Genomic DNA, 16,790 nt, shown 5'->3' on the forward strand with positions numbered 1-16,790 from the left:
ATATTAAAAAGCAGAGACATTACTTTGCCAACAAAGGTCCATCTAGTCAAAACTATGGTTTTTCCAGTAGTCATGTATTAATGTGAGAGTTGGACCATAAAGAAAGTTGAGGGCCAAAGAATTGATGCTTTTAAACTGTGGTAATGGAGAAGACTCTTGAGAGTTCCTTGGACTGCAAGGAGATCCAACCAGTCCATCCTAAAGGAAATCAGTCCTGTATATTCATCAGAAGGACCGATGCTGAAGCTGAAACTCCGATACTTTGGCCACCTGATGCAAAGAACTGACTCACTGGAAAAGACTCTGATACTGGGAAAGATTGAAAGCAGGAGGAGAAGGGGATGACAGAGGATGAGATGTCTGGATGGCATCAGCGACTCTATCGACATGAGTTTGAGCAAGATCAGGGAGTTGCTGATGGACAGGAAAGCCTGTTTGCTGCAGTCCAGGGAGTCACTAAGAGTCGAACACGACTGACTGATTGAACTGAACTGAACTGAAGTAGTTTAATTCAATGATTTTCATTCTAGAACACTTATACAATAAAAAGAGAAAACTTCTAACCTATGAATATCCATTTGCTGTGAACTGTGGAATAATTTTTGCAAAAGGAGTATTTCATTTTGCAATTCAATGTGTGCTTTAAATGTCTTGACAATTAAAAAAATAACTGCATAAATGGTCAGTTTGCATGTGTCAGTACACTGTATAATATAAACATATACTCAGGGACCTTTCAAGACAGAGATTAAGCTGCTAAATATGTGTTTAGACACATCTTAAAATGGAGATCAGTACAGTGATAGCTAATATATCCATCTGTGTATTTAGAGAGTTTAAACATGGATTATTGACGAGATGGGCCATAATACATCCTCTGTGGCCATTACAGTAGAGCATGTAAACACATATATAGATAATGCAGGGGGAGGAACAAAAAATCAGCTTGTATAGAAGCAATGAATTAAAGCTTCCTGGGAGCAGAATACAGAAACTGGATATATATTCAGAAAATAATTTGTAGAGAACTAGGAGAAAAGTATCATTAAGTATGTAAATAGTGTTTCAACAGGAAAACTTAATTTTGTGTCCTCTAAATATAAAGAAATCTCAAATTTGTATAACTGTCCATTAGCATATTTTGTTGAATAATTAAGCAGATTCCAATCTTGGTCTTCCCCAGTGGCTCAGCAATAGAGTTCACCTGCAAAGCAAAAGTCTCAGGAGACAGATTCGATCTCAAGGTTGGGAGTATCCCCTGGAGAAGGAAATAGCAACCCACTCCAGCATTCTTGCCTGGAGAATCCCATGCACAGAGGAACCTGGCAGGCTACAGTCTCAGTTCAGTCAGTTCAGTTCAGTCGCTCAGTTGTTTCCGACTCTTTGCGACCCCACGAATTGCAGCACACCAGGCCTCCCTGTCCATCACCGTCTCCCAGAGTTCACTCAAACTCATGTCCATCGAGTCGGTGATGCCATCCAGACATCTCATCCTCTGTCGTCCCCTTCTCCTCCTGCCCCCCAACCCCTCCCAGCATCAGAGTCTTTTCCAATGAGTCAACTCTTCGCATGAGATGGCCAAAGTATTGGAGTTTCAGCTTTAGCATCATTCCTTCCAAAGAACACCCAAGGCTGATCTCCTTTAGAATGGACTGGTTGGATCGCCTTGCAGTCAGTCTATGGGGTCACAAAGAGTAGAGCATGACTGAAGCAACTTAGCACACACCCAGGCTTATAGAATAACAGAATATATACATAACTTTTTCACTAATGTATTGAAACTGTTACTTTTATTATCCAACTAAAATAGTTGAAATAGAAAATAATCCTATCACTTAATACGGTTATTTCCTTGCATTTTATTTTTATAATGATTATTCATATTGGTAGTCCTGTTAGAGTTGCTGAGCTCCTATGCTTCCTTTTCTTTCTTGTCTTATTTTCTTCTCTTCTGTTTCTTTGCACATTTCAAATTATTGAGCACTAAACTCGGCTACAGTACATTTACATCAACTATTAACATATGTGAAAAATGTATACATATTACTGAGATGGAAGCAGAATTTTTAAACATAAATAAAATTATCAAAAATTTTTAAACTTTATTTTCCTTTTCCTAAATTTTTGGTGTAAGTACTAAACTAAAAGATTCAAAAGAATTCCAAAAAAGCATCTACTTCTGCTTCATTGACTATGCTAAAGCCTTTGACTGTGTGGATCACAATAAACAATGGAAAATTCTGAAGAGAGCACATGGAAAATTCTTAAAGAGATGAGAATACCGACTACCTTACCTTCATACTGAGAAACCTGTATGCAGGTCAAGAGGCAACAGTTAGAACCAAATATGGAAAACTGACTAGTTCAAATTGGGTAAGGATTATGTCAAGGCTGTATATTGTCACTCTTCTTATTTAACTTGTACATAGAGTACAACATGTGAAATGCTCGGCTGGGTGAAGCACAAGCTGGAATCAAGATTGCCAGGAGAATTATCAACAATCTCAGATATGCAGATAACACCACCCTAATGGCAGAAAGGGAAGAGGAACCTAAAGCCCCTTGGCGAGGGTAAAAGAGGAGAGTGGAAAAGCTGGCTTAAAACTCAACATTCAAAAAACTAAGATCATGGGATCTAGTCCCATCATTTCATGGTAAACAGATGGGGAAATGGAAACAGTGATAGACTTCCTTTTCTTAAGCTCCAAAATCACTGTAGATGGTGACTATAGCCATGAAATTAAAAGACACATGCTCCTTGAAAGGAATGGTATGACAAACCTAGACAGCGTATTAAAAAGCAGAGATATCATTTAGCTGACAAAGGTCCGGCTAGTTAAAGCTAGGTGTTTTCAGTAGTCATGTATGGATGTAAGAGTTGGGCCATTAAGAAGGCAGAGCACCAAAGAACTGATGCTTTCAAATCATGGTGCTAGAGAAGACTTGAGAGTCCCTTGTACAGCGAGGAGATCAAGCCAATCAATCCTAAAGGAAATCAAACCTGAGCATTCATTGGAAGGACTGATGCTGAAACTGAAGCTCTGCTACTTTGGCTACCTGATGTGAAGAGCTGACTCATTGGAAAAGACCCTGATGCTGGGAAAGATTGAGAGCATGAAGAGAAGGAGGCAACAGAGGATGAGATATTTAGATGACATCATTGACTCAATGGACATGAGTTTGAGCAAACTCTGGAAGATAATGAAGGACAGGGAAGTCTGGCGTGCTGCAGTTCATGGTGTCACAAAGAGTCCGACATGACTGAGAGACTGAACACGTGGATTGAAAAAGTAGAGGTTCTTTCTCTAAGTGTTTCACTAGTCTCTTTTCTTCACACACACACACACACACACACACACTTTCCAGATGCTTCCTGACAAATAAGATAATTTAATAAGGGCAAATTGCAAAATTCCAATGAGTCATTTTTCCCATTTCTTTTGAACATATAAAGAAACAAATATTAAAAACTACTTTTATAGGTCTAAACGAAACATTTCTTAAGTATAATACATTGATACAGTTTAAGTCTTTCCCACTTTTAAAAGAGATTGTTTTGATGTTGTCTCCAGAAACAAGGTTTATATAAAGTTATTTTTGTACACATAAATATTCCTTTAAAGAATTCATGTTTTTAATAATTAAATGTATTCCATAATATTTTCACTTTCCACTATAATTATAAGCTATTTTAAGTAAAATATTTACTATCTTATGCCTACAGATTTTTATAAAGTATATTTCTATTTATATGTATTTAACTCAATTTTGTGTGGGGCAGAAAGTGAAGAGGAACTGTAAAAAGCCTCTTGATGAAAGTGAAAGTGGAGAGTGAAAAAGTTGGCTTAAAGCTCAGCATTCAGAAAATGAAGATCATGGCATCTGGTCCCATCACTTCATGGGAAATAGATGGGGAAACAGTGGAAACAGTGTCAGACTTTATTTCTGGGGGCTCCAAAATCACTGCAGATGGTGACTGCAGCCATGAAATTAAAAGACGCTTACTCCTTGGAAGAAAAGTTATGACCAACCTAGATAGCATATTGAAAAGTAGAGATATTACTTTGCCAACAAAGGTCTGTCTAGTCAAGGCTATGGTTTTTCCAGTGGTCATGTATGGATGTGAGAGCTGGACTGTGAAGAAAGCTGAGTGCCAAAGAATTGATGCTTTTGAACTGTGGTGTTGGAGAAGACTCTTGAGAGTCCCTTGGACTGCAAGGAGATCCAACCAATCCATTCTAAAGGAGATCAGTCTGGGTATTCTTTGGAAGGGATGATGCTAAAGCTGAAACTCCAGTACTTTGGCCACCTCATGTGAAGAGTTGACTCATTGGAAAAGACTCTGATGCTGGGAGAGGTTGGGGGCAGGAGGAGAAGGGGGCAAGAGAGGATGAGATGGCTGATGGCATCACTGACTCAATGGACATGAGTCTGATTGAATTCCGGGAGTTGGTGATGGACAGGGAGGTCTGGCGTGCTGCGATTCATGGGATGGCAGAGAATCAGACACAATTGAGCGACTGAACTGAACTGACTGACTAAGAGAGAGAGAGAGATAGTGCTTCTTTTTTGGTTTGATTTTCCAGCATCTCTGATATCTTATGACCCATAGTTAACCATGTTTCATTATCACCTGTAACTATTTTGGCTTATCAACAAATTTCAGTATCTAAATGCAAGTAATATCTGAATGAAAAGATATGTCAGTTTTAGTGTAAAGAATGTTTCCCTTTTAACTTGGATATATTGTAAATTTATACTAAAATCAATAATTAATTTTAAAAGGTATATTTAGAATAATGGAACACTTATAATTTAAAAATGGTTAACATATTTTTTAAATTCTGTAATTAAATTTTTCAACTCTGTTTTTCTGTGAAAACTGCCAAAAGATCATCAAGTGGTCAACCACATTTTCTTGCTATTCTACATGACCAAAGGAAAAAATAATGCCTATTTTTTTTTTGTTGAGGCATAATTAATTAAACATTACCCATAAAAAGCAATAACAACAGAACTTAGGATGTAAGATCTAAGTTAATTTAATATGGGAGTATTAATAAATGTCCATGCTCTGTTACTAAAAGATGATGCTGTGAAAGTGTTGCACTCAATGTCAGCAAATTTGGAAAACTCAGCTGTGGCCACAAGACTGGAAAAGGTCAGTTTTCATTTCAATCCCTAAGAAAAGCAATGCTAAATAATGCTCAAACTACTGCACAATTATATTCATCTCACATGCTAGTGTTCTTGCCTGGAGAATCCCAGGGATGGCGGGGCCTGGTGGGCTGCCGTCTATGGGGTTGCAGAGTCGGACATGACTGAAGCGCCTTAGCAGCAGCAGCAGCACATGCTAGTAAAGTAATGTTGAAAATTCTCCAAGCCAGGCTTCAAGAGTATGTGAACCGTGAACTTCCAGATGTTCAAGCTGGTTTTAGAAAAGGCAGAGGAACCAGAGATCAAATTGCCAACATCCGTTAGATTATCAAAAAAGCAAGAGTTCCAGAAAAACATCTATTTCTGCTTTATTGACTATGCCAAAACCTTTGACTCTGTGTATTACCACAAACTGTGGGAAATTCTGAAAGAGATGGGAATATCAGACCACCTGACCTGCCTCTTGAAAAATCTGTATGAAGGTCACAAAGCAACAGTTAGAACTGGACATGGAATAAAAGACTGGTTCGAAATAGGAAAAGGAGTACAACAAGGCTATACATTGTCACCCTGCTTATTTAACTTATATGTAGAGTACATCATGAGAAATGCTGGCCCGGATTAAGCACAAGCTGGAAGCAAGATTGATGGGAGAAATATCAATAACATCAGATATGCAGATGACACCACCTTTAGGGCAGAAAGCGAAGAAGAACTAAAGAGCGTATTGATGAAAGAGAAGAGTGAAAAAGTTGGCTTAAAGCTCAACATTCAGAAAACTAAGATCATGGCATCTGGTCCCATGACTTCATGGCAAATAGATGGGGAAACAGTGACAGACTTTATTTTTGGGGGCTCCAAAATCACTGCAGATGGTGACTGCAGCCATGAAATTAAAAGATGTTTATGCCTTGGGATAAAAGTTATGACCAACTTAGCATATTAAAAAGCAGAGACATTTCTTGCCAACAAAGGCCTATCTAGTCAAGGCTATGATTTTTCCAGTAGTCATGTATGGATGTGAGAGTTGGACTGTGAGGAAAGCTGAGCACCAAAGAATTGATGCTTTTGAACTGTGGTGTTGGAGAAGACTCTTGAGAGTCCCTTGGACTGCAAGGAGATCCAACCAGTCCATCCTAAAGAAATCAATCCTGAATATCCATTGGAAGGACTGATGTTGAAGCTGAAACTCTAATACTTTGGCCACCTGATGAGAAGAACTGACTCATTTGAAAAGACCTTGATGCCGGGAAAGATTGAAGGTGGGAGGAGAAGGGGATGGATGGCATCACCAACTGAGTGGACATGAGTTTGAGTAAACTCCAGGAGTTGGTGATGGACAGGGAGGCCTGGCATGCTACAGTCCATGGGGTTACAGAGTCAGACATGACTGAGTGACTGAAGTGAATTGAACTGATGCTCTGCCAACTAACCACTAAATATAAATTATACTCTATTGTGCAAATCTTTTCATAAATATGCAGTTTAGATAACTGTCCATACTTTGGGCACATAATTTCTAGACTATACAAGAGGAGTGAAAATTAATTTTTCTCTCAGTTTTATAATCAACTTACAGTAAGTTTTGCTACCGATTGTCCTTCCACATGTAATAATCTATGAGTTGGAAGTTAGTATTTTTATTATATTATTCATTTGTAGCTACTTTCATCATCTGTTCAAATAATACTATTTGGATGTGCAGAATTGTTCATTTTTTCTTCTGTGATAATACTTTGTTAATATATTATGATTTGTCCACTGGCACCAAATAAGATATAAGAATATAGTCATTGAACTGCTAGTGCATTGTGACAGCATACTTCATGTTGGCAATGTCTGGCAGGGAGAGTGGCTTTGCTAAATATAGCTTCGATGACAGACACTTTAGTGTACACTGACTTTGATAAATGATTTTGCACTTGGTTAATATATATGTCAGGGCTTTCCTGGTGGTTTAGACAGTAAAGAATCCACCTGCAATGCAGGAGACCCAGGTTTGATCCACTGGTCGGGAAGATCCCCTAAGAGAAGAGAATGGCTACCAATTCCTGTATTGATGAATTCTATGAACAGAAGAGCTGGCGGCCTACAGTCCATAAGGTCACAAAAAGTTGCATGAGTCACTAAGCATAGTATATATATGTAGCTGTCCTAGGGGATATATATAAACTTGGGCAAACTTCGGGAGAAAGTGAGAGACAGAGAGGCCTGGTGTGCTGCAATCCATGAGGTCACAAAGAGTTGGACATGACTGGGAGACTGAAAAGCAATAATAACAAATATATATGTATATATATTAAATAAATATATATATAAAGACATGTAGGGTTGATATCATATATAGACGTATAGATGATGATAAAGACAATAGAGAGATATAGAGATTGCAAGTCTTAGCAGCAATGTCCTTTAGGTATGATTGAATGAGGGAGTCAAGCTACTTAAGGTAGTGGATTCTGAGAGAGTCCATTTTCTGTATCTAGCCTCAGGGAACAGCATGTAATTGAGTCCTTTGGAGGAGGCAAAGCAACAGGAATCAGAGCTATGTAATTATGACCAGACCTCAGTCAATGAGAAATGAGATTGAAAGAAGTTTCTGGTAACATAAGGGGCCATCAGGTGAAGCTGCTTTTATGGTCCACCAGAGACAAAGATCACAGATACTGCTGTGAAGTGCTGCTGACCATCCACCTTGCTGTCACATTAGCATCAAGAAAATGTCAGGATATGTGCATACCTGGGCACATCCTTTCTCCTTCAGCACTGAATCACTAATCAGGGAAGAGAGGGTCAGCCTCTAAATGATCACTTACTTCCTGGAGATCCTTCTTTCTAGAGATAGCTATTCTTTCCATTTACCATCCACCAAGAAAAGATAATGACTCTGTTGCACTAAATATGGCAGTAGAGCTGGAAATGCAGAAGTCATGACTGATATTTCAAAAATGTTAGTGATATCACCAAAGAAATAAATTTTTTTGTTGGTAAGGTGAAGCTATCAATATTTGAATGTAAGTTAAAATAGCAAAATGAAGGATAAAGATATAAACAGCAAGGGATGGTTATTATTTCCTTTGTTCAGGAAATTACTTAAAATAAGTTAAAATAAATCACTTAAAAAAACCCCAAAGCTTAATTTAGGTTTAACTCATAAGATTCTTTCCCCTTAAGTGAAATTATATTCCAACATATTTGTTGATTTTTCCATTGGTAATGATTGCACATTCTTATATGATTGTACATTGAGCTGAAATCTTAGAAACTTTTAGTTCAAACAAGGGAGTCATCTTTAATGTGAAATTCTTCTGTTTGAAAATATGTCCAGTTGATCCTTCAGATAATTTATGTGGGCCCTGTGTTCTTCTTAAGTTACATCACAGTGCTAAATGCTTTGAAACACTGTGCCTATAGATAAACCAGTCTTTTCTGAACTTAAATTCTGGACTTCCTTGAGGAAATTCTGACTCTACCAACTTGCATGTTTTCAAAGAAATGTCAAATTAAACCAATAGAAATCTAGTTTAGGTTCTTATAACACCTTTTGAATATGAGGCACTGTACCTACTTTCAAAGAACTTAAAAATACAAAGTGTAACAAAGGACAGGAAAGCATTTGAGAAACTCTTCTGAAATACATGCTGCCCTTAGACAACTTTCCTTTGAAATCTGCCACAAAAGCGTTAGTGTCTAGAAATATTTCAACCTATTAGTGGAAAAAAAAAAAACTCCTCTGAATAGATTGCAAAATTTCCAATTGTATCTTAAAGAATTACAAACCCTTTAAAACAGAAATAAATTTGTCAACAAAGGACCTTTTAACATGTAACAATAAGTTTATAATAAACTGCTATATTGTTATATTTCTCAACAAATAAATCATTTATGAAGAGTGATTTTAAAAGACAACTAAAATATTTAAATTATATATCCATATAAAAATTAAAAAGCCAAATTGCATGCATCCTTTAGAAGTATGTGTGGTTTCATCTTTAGATGCTTAAGTTCTGGTGATGGCCTGAGTTATGTCTACCACTGGCACCTGTCCACAAACACACATATTTTACTAGCTGTGTGACATTGAACAAACTACCTAACTTTTTTAGACTTGGGCTTTTAGACTACAAATGGATCAATTGTTGCTGTTCAATTGCTCAGTCATGTCCGACTCTTTGCAACTCCATCAACTGCAGCATACAAGGCTCCCCTGTCCTTCACTATCACCAGGACCTTGCTCAAACTCAAGTCCATTGAATCAGTGATGCCATCCAATCATCTTATCCTTGTTGTCCCCTTCTCCTGCCTTCAATCATTCTCAGATCCAGGTCTTTTCTAATGAGTAGGCTTTTTGCATCAGGTGGCTAAAGTATTGGAGCTTCAGTTTCAAGATTCAGCCCTTCTAATGAATATTGAGGATTGATTTCCTTTAGGATTAACTGGTTTGATCTCCTTGCCATCCAAGGGACTCTCAAGCATATTATCCAACACCACAGTTGAAAAGCATCAGTTCTTTGATGCTCAGCTTTCTTTATGGTCCAACTCTCACATCCATACATGACTACTGGAAAAACCATAGCTTTGACTAAATGAACCTTTGTTGGCAAAGTAATGTCTCTGTTTTTATAACACACTGTCTAGGTTTGTCAAAGCTTTAATTCCAAGGAGCAAGAGTCTTTTAATTTCATGATTGCAGTCACCATCTGCAGTGATTTTGGACCCCCTCAAAATAAAGGCTCTCACTGTTTCCATTCTTTCCCCATTTATTTGCCATGAAGTGATGGGACTGGATGCTATGATCGCTTTTTGAATGTTGAATTTTAAGCCAGCTTTTTTACTTCCTCTTTCCCCTTCATTAAGAGGCTCTTTAGTTCTTCTTTGCTTTCTGCCATGAGGGTGGTGTCATCTCCATGTCTGAGGTTATTGATATTTCTCCCGGCACCCTCAATTCCAGCTTTTGCTTCATTCACTCCGGCATTTTGCATGATGTACTCTGCATATAACTTAAATAAGCAGGGTGACAATATACAGCCTTGGCGTACTCCTTTCCTGATTTGGAACCAGCCTGTTGTTTCATGTCCGGTTCTAACTGTTGCTACTCAACCTGCATACAGGTTTAACAGGAGGCAGATGAGGTAGTCTGGTATTCTTATCTCTTGAAGAATTTTCCACAGTTTGTTGTGATCCACAGGGTCAAAGGCTTTAGCATAGTCAATGAAGCAGATGTTTTTCTGGAATTATCTTGCTTTTCCTATGATCCAGTGGATGTTGGCAATTTGATCTCTGCCTCTTCTAAATCCAGCTTGAACACCTGGAGTTTCTTGGTTCACATACTCTTAAAGCCTGGCTTGGAGAATTTTGAGAACCTCTTTGCTAGCATGTGAAATGAGTGCAATGGTGAGTTAGCTTGAACATTCTTTGGCATTGCCTTTCTTTGGGATTGGAACGAAAACTGACATTTTCCAGTCCTGTGGCCACTACTGAGTTTTCCATATTTGCTGGATCAATGGATCATACTAATTTTCTTCAAATTCTCAGAACAACCAAATGAAAATATCTTAAAGTCCTGTCTTAGTTTGCATTTTTATACTTATGGTAGAAGAAATTACTACAGACTAGGCAACTTAATGGGGCTTGCCAGGTGGCTCAGTGGGTAAAGAACCCACCTGCCAACGCAGGAGACATAAGAGTCTTGGGTTTGATCCCTGGGTGGGAAAGATTCCCTGGAGGAGGGCATGGTCACCCATGCCAGCATTCATGCCTAGAGAATCCCACGGACAGAGGAGTCTGATGAGCTACAGGCAATGGGGTTACAAAGTGTCAGACAGGACACAACTGAAGCATGTGTGTACACAGGCAGCTTAACAATTAGAAAATTATTTTGGAGATTTAATTATTTTGGACATTGCAAAGTATAAGCTCAAGGTACTAGCTTATTCAATTTCTGGTGAAATGTTTACCTCTGGTTTGCATATGGCCTCCTTCTCCTTGTGTCTGAGGCTGTATGAGCCTTTCCATGGTTCATGGCAGAATGAGGGAGAGTAAGCTATGGTCTTTTTTCCTCTTCTTACAAAGGCACTAATCCTATTGGATCAGGGTCCTACACTTGTAACCTCATTCAACTTCAATTCCTTCCATAAAAGCCCTGCTGCTGCTGCTTCTGTTGCTAAGTCACTTTAGTCATGTGTACTATTTGTGATGCTATGGGCTGTAGCCTGCCAGGCTCCTCTGTCCATGGGATTTTTCCAGGCAAAACTACTGAAGTGGGTTGCCTTGCCCTCCTCCAGGGGATCTTCCTGACCCAGGGGTTGAACCCACATCTCTTTTGTCTCCTGCATTGGCAAGTAGTTTCTTTACCAATAGTATTTTCTGGAAAGCCCCATAAAGGCCCTATCTCCAAATAATATCATATTGAGGATTAGGACAAAGCATAAATTTTGAAGGGACACAGTCCATCAGCAATCCTTAATCATGGGCAAATGGTAGCTATGTGTATGGCTAATATAACGGTAATAATGATGATGACTGCTGCTCACCTAACAAAAAAGAGACTTTCTCCTGGAAAGTTTCACTCGGCTATGGACTTGGTAGACAGAAAGTAATAAATATTCCTTTCCCTCTCAGTCTGTTGAAATAGACACAGCCAATCATCATCCTTTAATCTTAATTACTATATTCATTTTCTGCTTAAATCCGGTTAATTTGGTATTTGATCACCAAATTACCAGTGGGGAGGGGAAAGGAGAAAGCTTGAATAGAAAAGATCATGATAGATAATCTTTTATTTTCCTCTCTTGATCACTGTGATTGAGAAGTGACTTCTCTCAGGCTAAACTCTCAATTCTCCTTTCCAAAAGATGGCAACATTGTTACCAACAATGTCCTATTCCTAATTGTGTAAACAAATGTTCTGTACTGCTTGTTTCTAACCTTTATTTACTTTTCTAACAGTTTTATATAAAGATCCTTTGGTAACCTGCATGCATACAAGAATTCCATTTTCTTTTAAGCAGTAAGTCACAGCACTTAAGAGGGTTACCATATCACCTCTAGAAGGACTACCTGGGGAGACATGTTGAAAATGCAGATTACTGAACTTCATTGCAGAGCTCTTTGATCAGACTACCTCGAAGTGAGATCCATGAATGTATATTAAAAAAAATGAAGCATGGCACTCAAAGCTGGTGCTCTGAGACAACCCAAAGGGATGGGGTGGGGAGGGAGATGGGAGGGAGGTTCAGGATGGTGGGACACGTGTACACCCATGGCTGATGCATGTCAGTGTATGGCAATAACTGCCACAATATTGTAATTGGCCTCCAATTAAAATAAATTAATTTTTAAAAGAAACAAAAAAAAAAAAAATAAAAAAGGCCCTTAAGTGATTTTTATTTATAGTAAAATTAGGGAAACATAGCAATTGTGGAAGGAGAGAGAGAGTGGAAGATGGAAAGGGATGAGGGGGGTACAGACATTTTTCAGCAGCTTAATTGTTTCATTATTAATGCTAAGTATCAAAGAACACATCAATTATTTGTGAATTTTAATCCAAGACAAGAATATACATGAAAATCTGTAAAATTATCTTATTTAGGGCAGTAAAGAGGTGAAAAAAACTGGTCAGAAGCAACAGAGTTTATGTAAAAAAGTTTACCAGTCAAAATCTGAGATTAGTAGTGGTAAAAAGAGATACTACTTAAACAGGAAGATGTCCTGGCACTAGAAGGTATGTCTGTGAAAAGGATGTTAGAAGGACTAGAAGTCCTGCTCTCCTTCCTTACTTTCAACTACTTTGCTCTTCCTAAACATCTGATCTCTATCTGTTTCCTTCTCTTCAAACTCCCCAAGACCAAAGTTCTGAAGTTCCTTCTAACAACATAGACCTCTAACAATGATTTTGACATAGGGAAATCTGCATACTTGCTATTTATTAAGTAAATCTGAGTCCCTAACCTATTTGTACTGTATATAGTCCATTAATTGTGTTTTCCCAGGGAACCATTGTTATAGAAGGTGGTTGCAAAAATGCTGTGGTTATTATTATTATTATTTTTTTTTGCTAGTCCAGTTTCACAATGGGATAAACAGGCTTGGAGGGACTATTCTACCACATAACCCACTATATTTAAACACTGTACTTCTAAATGACTCACAAATGAATGCTGGGAATATGACTCACCCATGAATCATTTTGAATTGGAAAACACAGAAAAATGTAAAATTACTTCGATGAATAAAAATATGGCTACACAAAGTATGCAAAGAGGGAAATATCATTTTACATTTCAATAGCATGTTCAAGGGTAAGAAGTAAAGCCTTGTACTTGAGACTCAAAGATCAAAAGAAACACTAAAATATAGCATGCTATTCTTTTATCACTAATGTGGCTCTATTAGGAAAAATTGAATATCATCTTGCTTATAATGAGAAGAATAACATATGGTTAATAGCTTCTAGTCTCTGGAATCAAACAGGCTGGTTTGAATCCTGGCTAGTCAACTTCTAGCTGTGTGATTTGACCTCATTTCTTTAGTTGTATAGTCATAATTGTTAAATGAACATGAAGTGCTTTGTACACTGCATGACCTTACATTTATTCAGTTGATTAAAATTATTATCACTAATCTCTGTACTACTGCTATCATAGTGCAAATATAAAAACTTTTTAAAAATGCAGATTAATTTATCGATATAATCAATCCTCATCACTCATGGATTTCATATTTGTCAATTTTCCAGTTTGCTAAAATGTGTTTATAAATTGTCCTCAAGTCAATAATCACAAATCTTTTGTGGTCTTTCGTGGACATGCTCAGAGCTTAAAAAAAGTGGGTTTCCCAGTGCACATGTTTCCAGGGAGGTTGAATAGGGTAACGCTCTGTCTTCCTGATTCAGCTTTCACATTGCAAACAAGCATCCTTTGCAGTCTATTTAGCATAATGATCTTCTTTTGCATCTTTGTGCTTTTTGTTAGTAGTTTTGATGTTTAAAATGGACCCCGCATAGAATGCTGAAGTGCTGTCTAGTGATGATCCCAAGCATAGCAAGACTGTCATGTGTCTTACAGAGAAAATGTATTGCAGATAAGCTTTGTTCAGGCCTAAGTTTTTTTGGCCATGAATTCAATATTAATGAAGCAACAATATGTATTAAATAAGGTTCTTTAAACAAAAACATACATAAAACAAGGTTATGTATTGATACATTAAAATGTGTGGTCAGAGGCTTCCAGTGACCTAGGAAATCCTGTATTTCCCCTAGAAGCAATGGTTTAGTATTCACAAATTCAGAGTTTGAGGCAATTTTAGAGAACATAACTTCTATCAATAATGAAAATTAAAATTTATTCCTTTCTAACTGAAAATATAAAGTTTGAAAATTTAGGAAACTAAATTCTTTCTTGTGCTACATGCTGCTACTGCTGCTGCTAAGTCGCTTCAGTCGTGTCCGACTCTGTGCGACCCCATAAACGGCAGCCCACCAGGCTCCCCCGTCCCTGGGATTCTCCAGGCAAGAACACTGGAGTGGGTTGCCATTTCTTTCTCCAATGCATGAAAGTGAAAAAATAAAGTGAAGTCACTCAGTCGTGTCCGACTCCTAGCGACCCCATGGACTGCAGTCCACCAGGCCCCTCAATCCATGGAATTTTCCAGACAGGAGTACCGGACTGGGTTGCCATTGCCTTCACCAGTGTATTTCATAGGTGACAAAGTATAAAGGGAGTAACAATAGGTTTGGATTCATTCCTCTAATACTAATGGAAAGATGACTAGTCTGTGTCCTGGGATCATGTCCTTTTGATTCTATTCTATTGTGCAATAGTGAGGACTTGGTCCATAATAGAAAAGTCATTCCTTTCATTCACCAAAAAATGATAACATGTGGTAAGATGGGAAATCATTTCTAACATACAAACTTTTACCTTACAACTAGGATGTCAGAAATGAATAATGGATCAAGAATCACTGTGTTGTAACTATGTCTTGATTGATTGTTTTCCTAATACGGGCTGAGTGCTGACAAAGTTCAAATCTCCCAGTCTGCTGTGGTGGAACCACTGTTGTTAAACAATAAAATTATGTTTTGTAGACTCCACTCATTTCCTGATATTGCTAAACTTTTTCTCAGAGAAATATAAAAAGCTTTCAATTGACACAGGTCCAAAATAATAGCTATCATTTATTGAGCCATTATTCCAGATATAAATTATTTATCTGTATATCTGTATATATATATATAGGACTTCCAGGTGACTCAGTGATAAAGAATCCACCTGTAATGCAGGAGACATGGGAGATACAGGTGCACTCCCTGAGTTGGGAAGGTTCTATGGAAGAGGAAATGGCAACCCATTCCACTATGCTTGCCTGGACAATGCCATGGACAGAGTGTGGTGGGCTACAGTACATGGGGTTGTGAAGAGTCAGACACAACTGAGCACACACACACACACACACACATATATATATATATATAAAGAGATATAGTCCATTCTATTGTGACTTTATGCATTTAGAGTTATTACTCTTATTTCAGCTTCAGTTCAGTCACTCAGTCATGTCCAACTTTTTGCAACCCCATGAATTGCAGCATGCCAGGCCTCCCTGTCCATCACCAACTCCTGGAGTTCACTCAGACTCACATCCATCAAGTCAGTGATGCCATTCAGCCATCTCATCCTCTGTCATCCCCTTCTCCTCCTGCCCCCAATCCCTCCCAGCATCAGAATCTTTTCCAATGAGTCAACTCTCCACATGAGGTGGCCAAGTACTGGAGTTTCAGCTTTAGCATCATTCCTTCCAAAGAAATCCCAGGGCTGATCTCCTTCAGAATGGACAGGTTGGATCTCCTTGCAGTCCAAGGGACTCTCAAGAGTCTTCTCCAACACCACTGCCCAAAAGCATCAATTCTTCAACATTCAGCCTTCTTCACAGTCCAACACTCACATTCATACAGCACCACTGGAAAAACCATAGCCTTGACTAGACGGACCTTAGTTGGCAAAGTAATGTCTCTGCTTTTGAATATGCTATCTAGGTTGGTCAAAACTTTTTTTCCAAGGAGTAAGCGTCTTTTAATTTCATGGCTGCAATCACCATCTGCAGTGATTTTGGAGCCCCAAAAAATAAAGTCTGACACTGTTTCCACTGTTTCCCCATCAATTTCCCATGAGGTGATTGGACCAGATGCCATAATCTTTGTTTTCTGAATGTTGATCTTTAAGCCAACTTTTTCCAAAAAAAAAAAAAAAAAGCTTGGGAAAGTTAAGTAACTTGTACAATGTATGTGATTAGTGGATAATTTGGGAATTCAAACCTTTGGTTAGTGTATTAATATGTGTCTACTGCTCTTTCTGTACTCTTTTACCAGAATTAAATATTATGTGTTTTTAAATATGTGGCGGCCGGGAGGAGCAACCCCACACCTGAGGCCAGGGGTGGTGGCCGGGAGGACCAACCCCATGTCCAAGGAGTGGTGGCTGTGTGGGCGCAGGAGGGCCTAGAGGAGCTATCCCAAATTGAAGGTCAGGAAGGGTGGTGGTAAGGAGATACCCCTCGTCCAAGGTAAGGAGCAATGGCTGCGCTTTGCTGGAGCAGCCATGAAGAGATACCCCAAGCCCAAGGTAAGAGAAATC

The sequence above is a fragment of the Bubalus kerabau genome, chromosome 12 (genome assembly GCF_029407905.1).
Source record: "Bubalus kerabau isolate K-KA32 ecotype Philippines breed swamp buffalo chromosome 12, PCC_UOA_SB_1v2, whole genome shotgun sequence".
Lineage (NCBI taxonomy): Eukaryota > Metazoa > Chordata > Mammalia > Artiodactyla > Bovidae > Bubalus > Bubalus kerabau.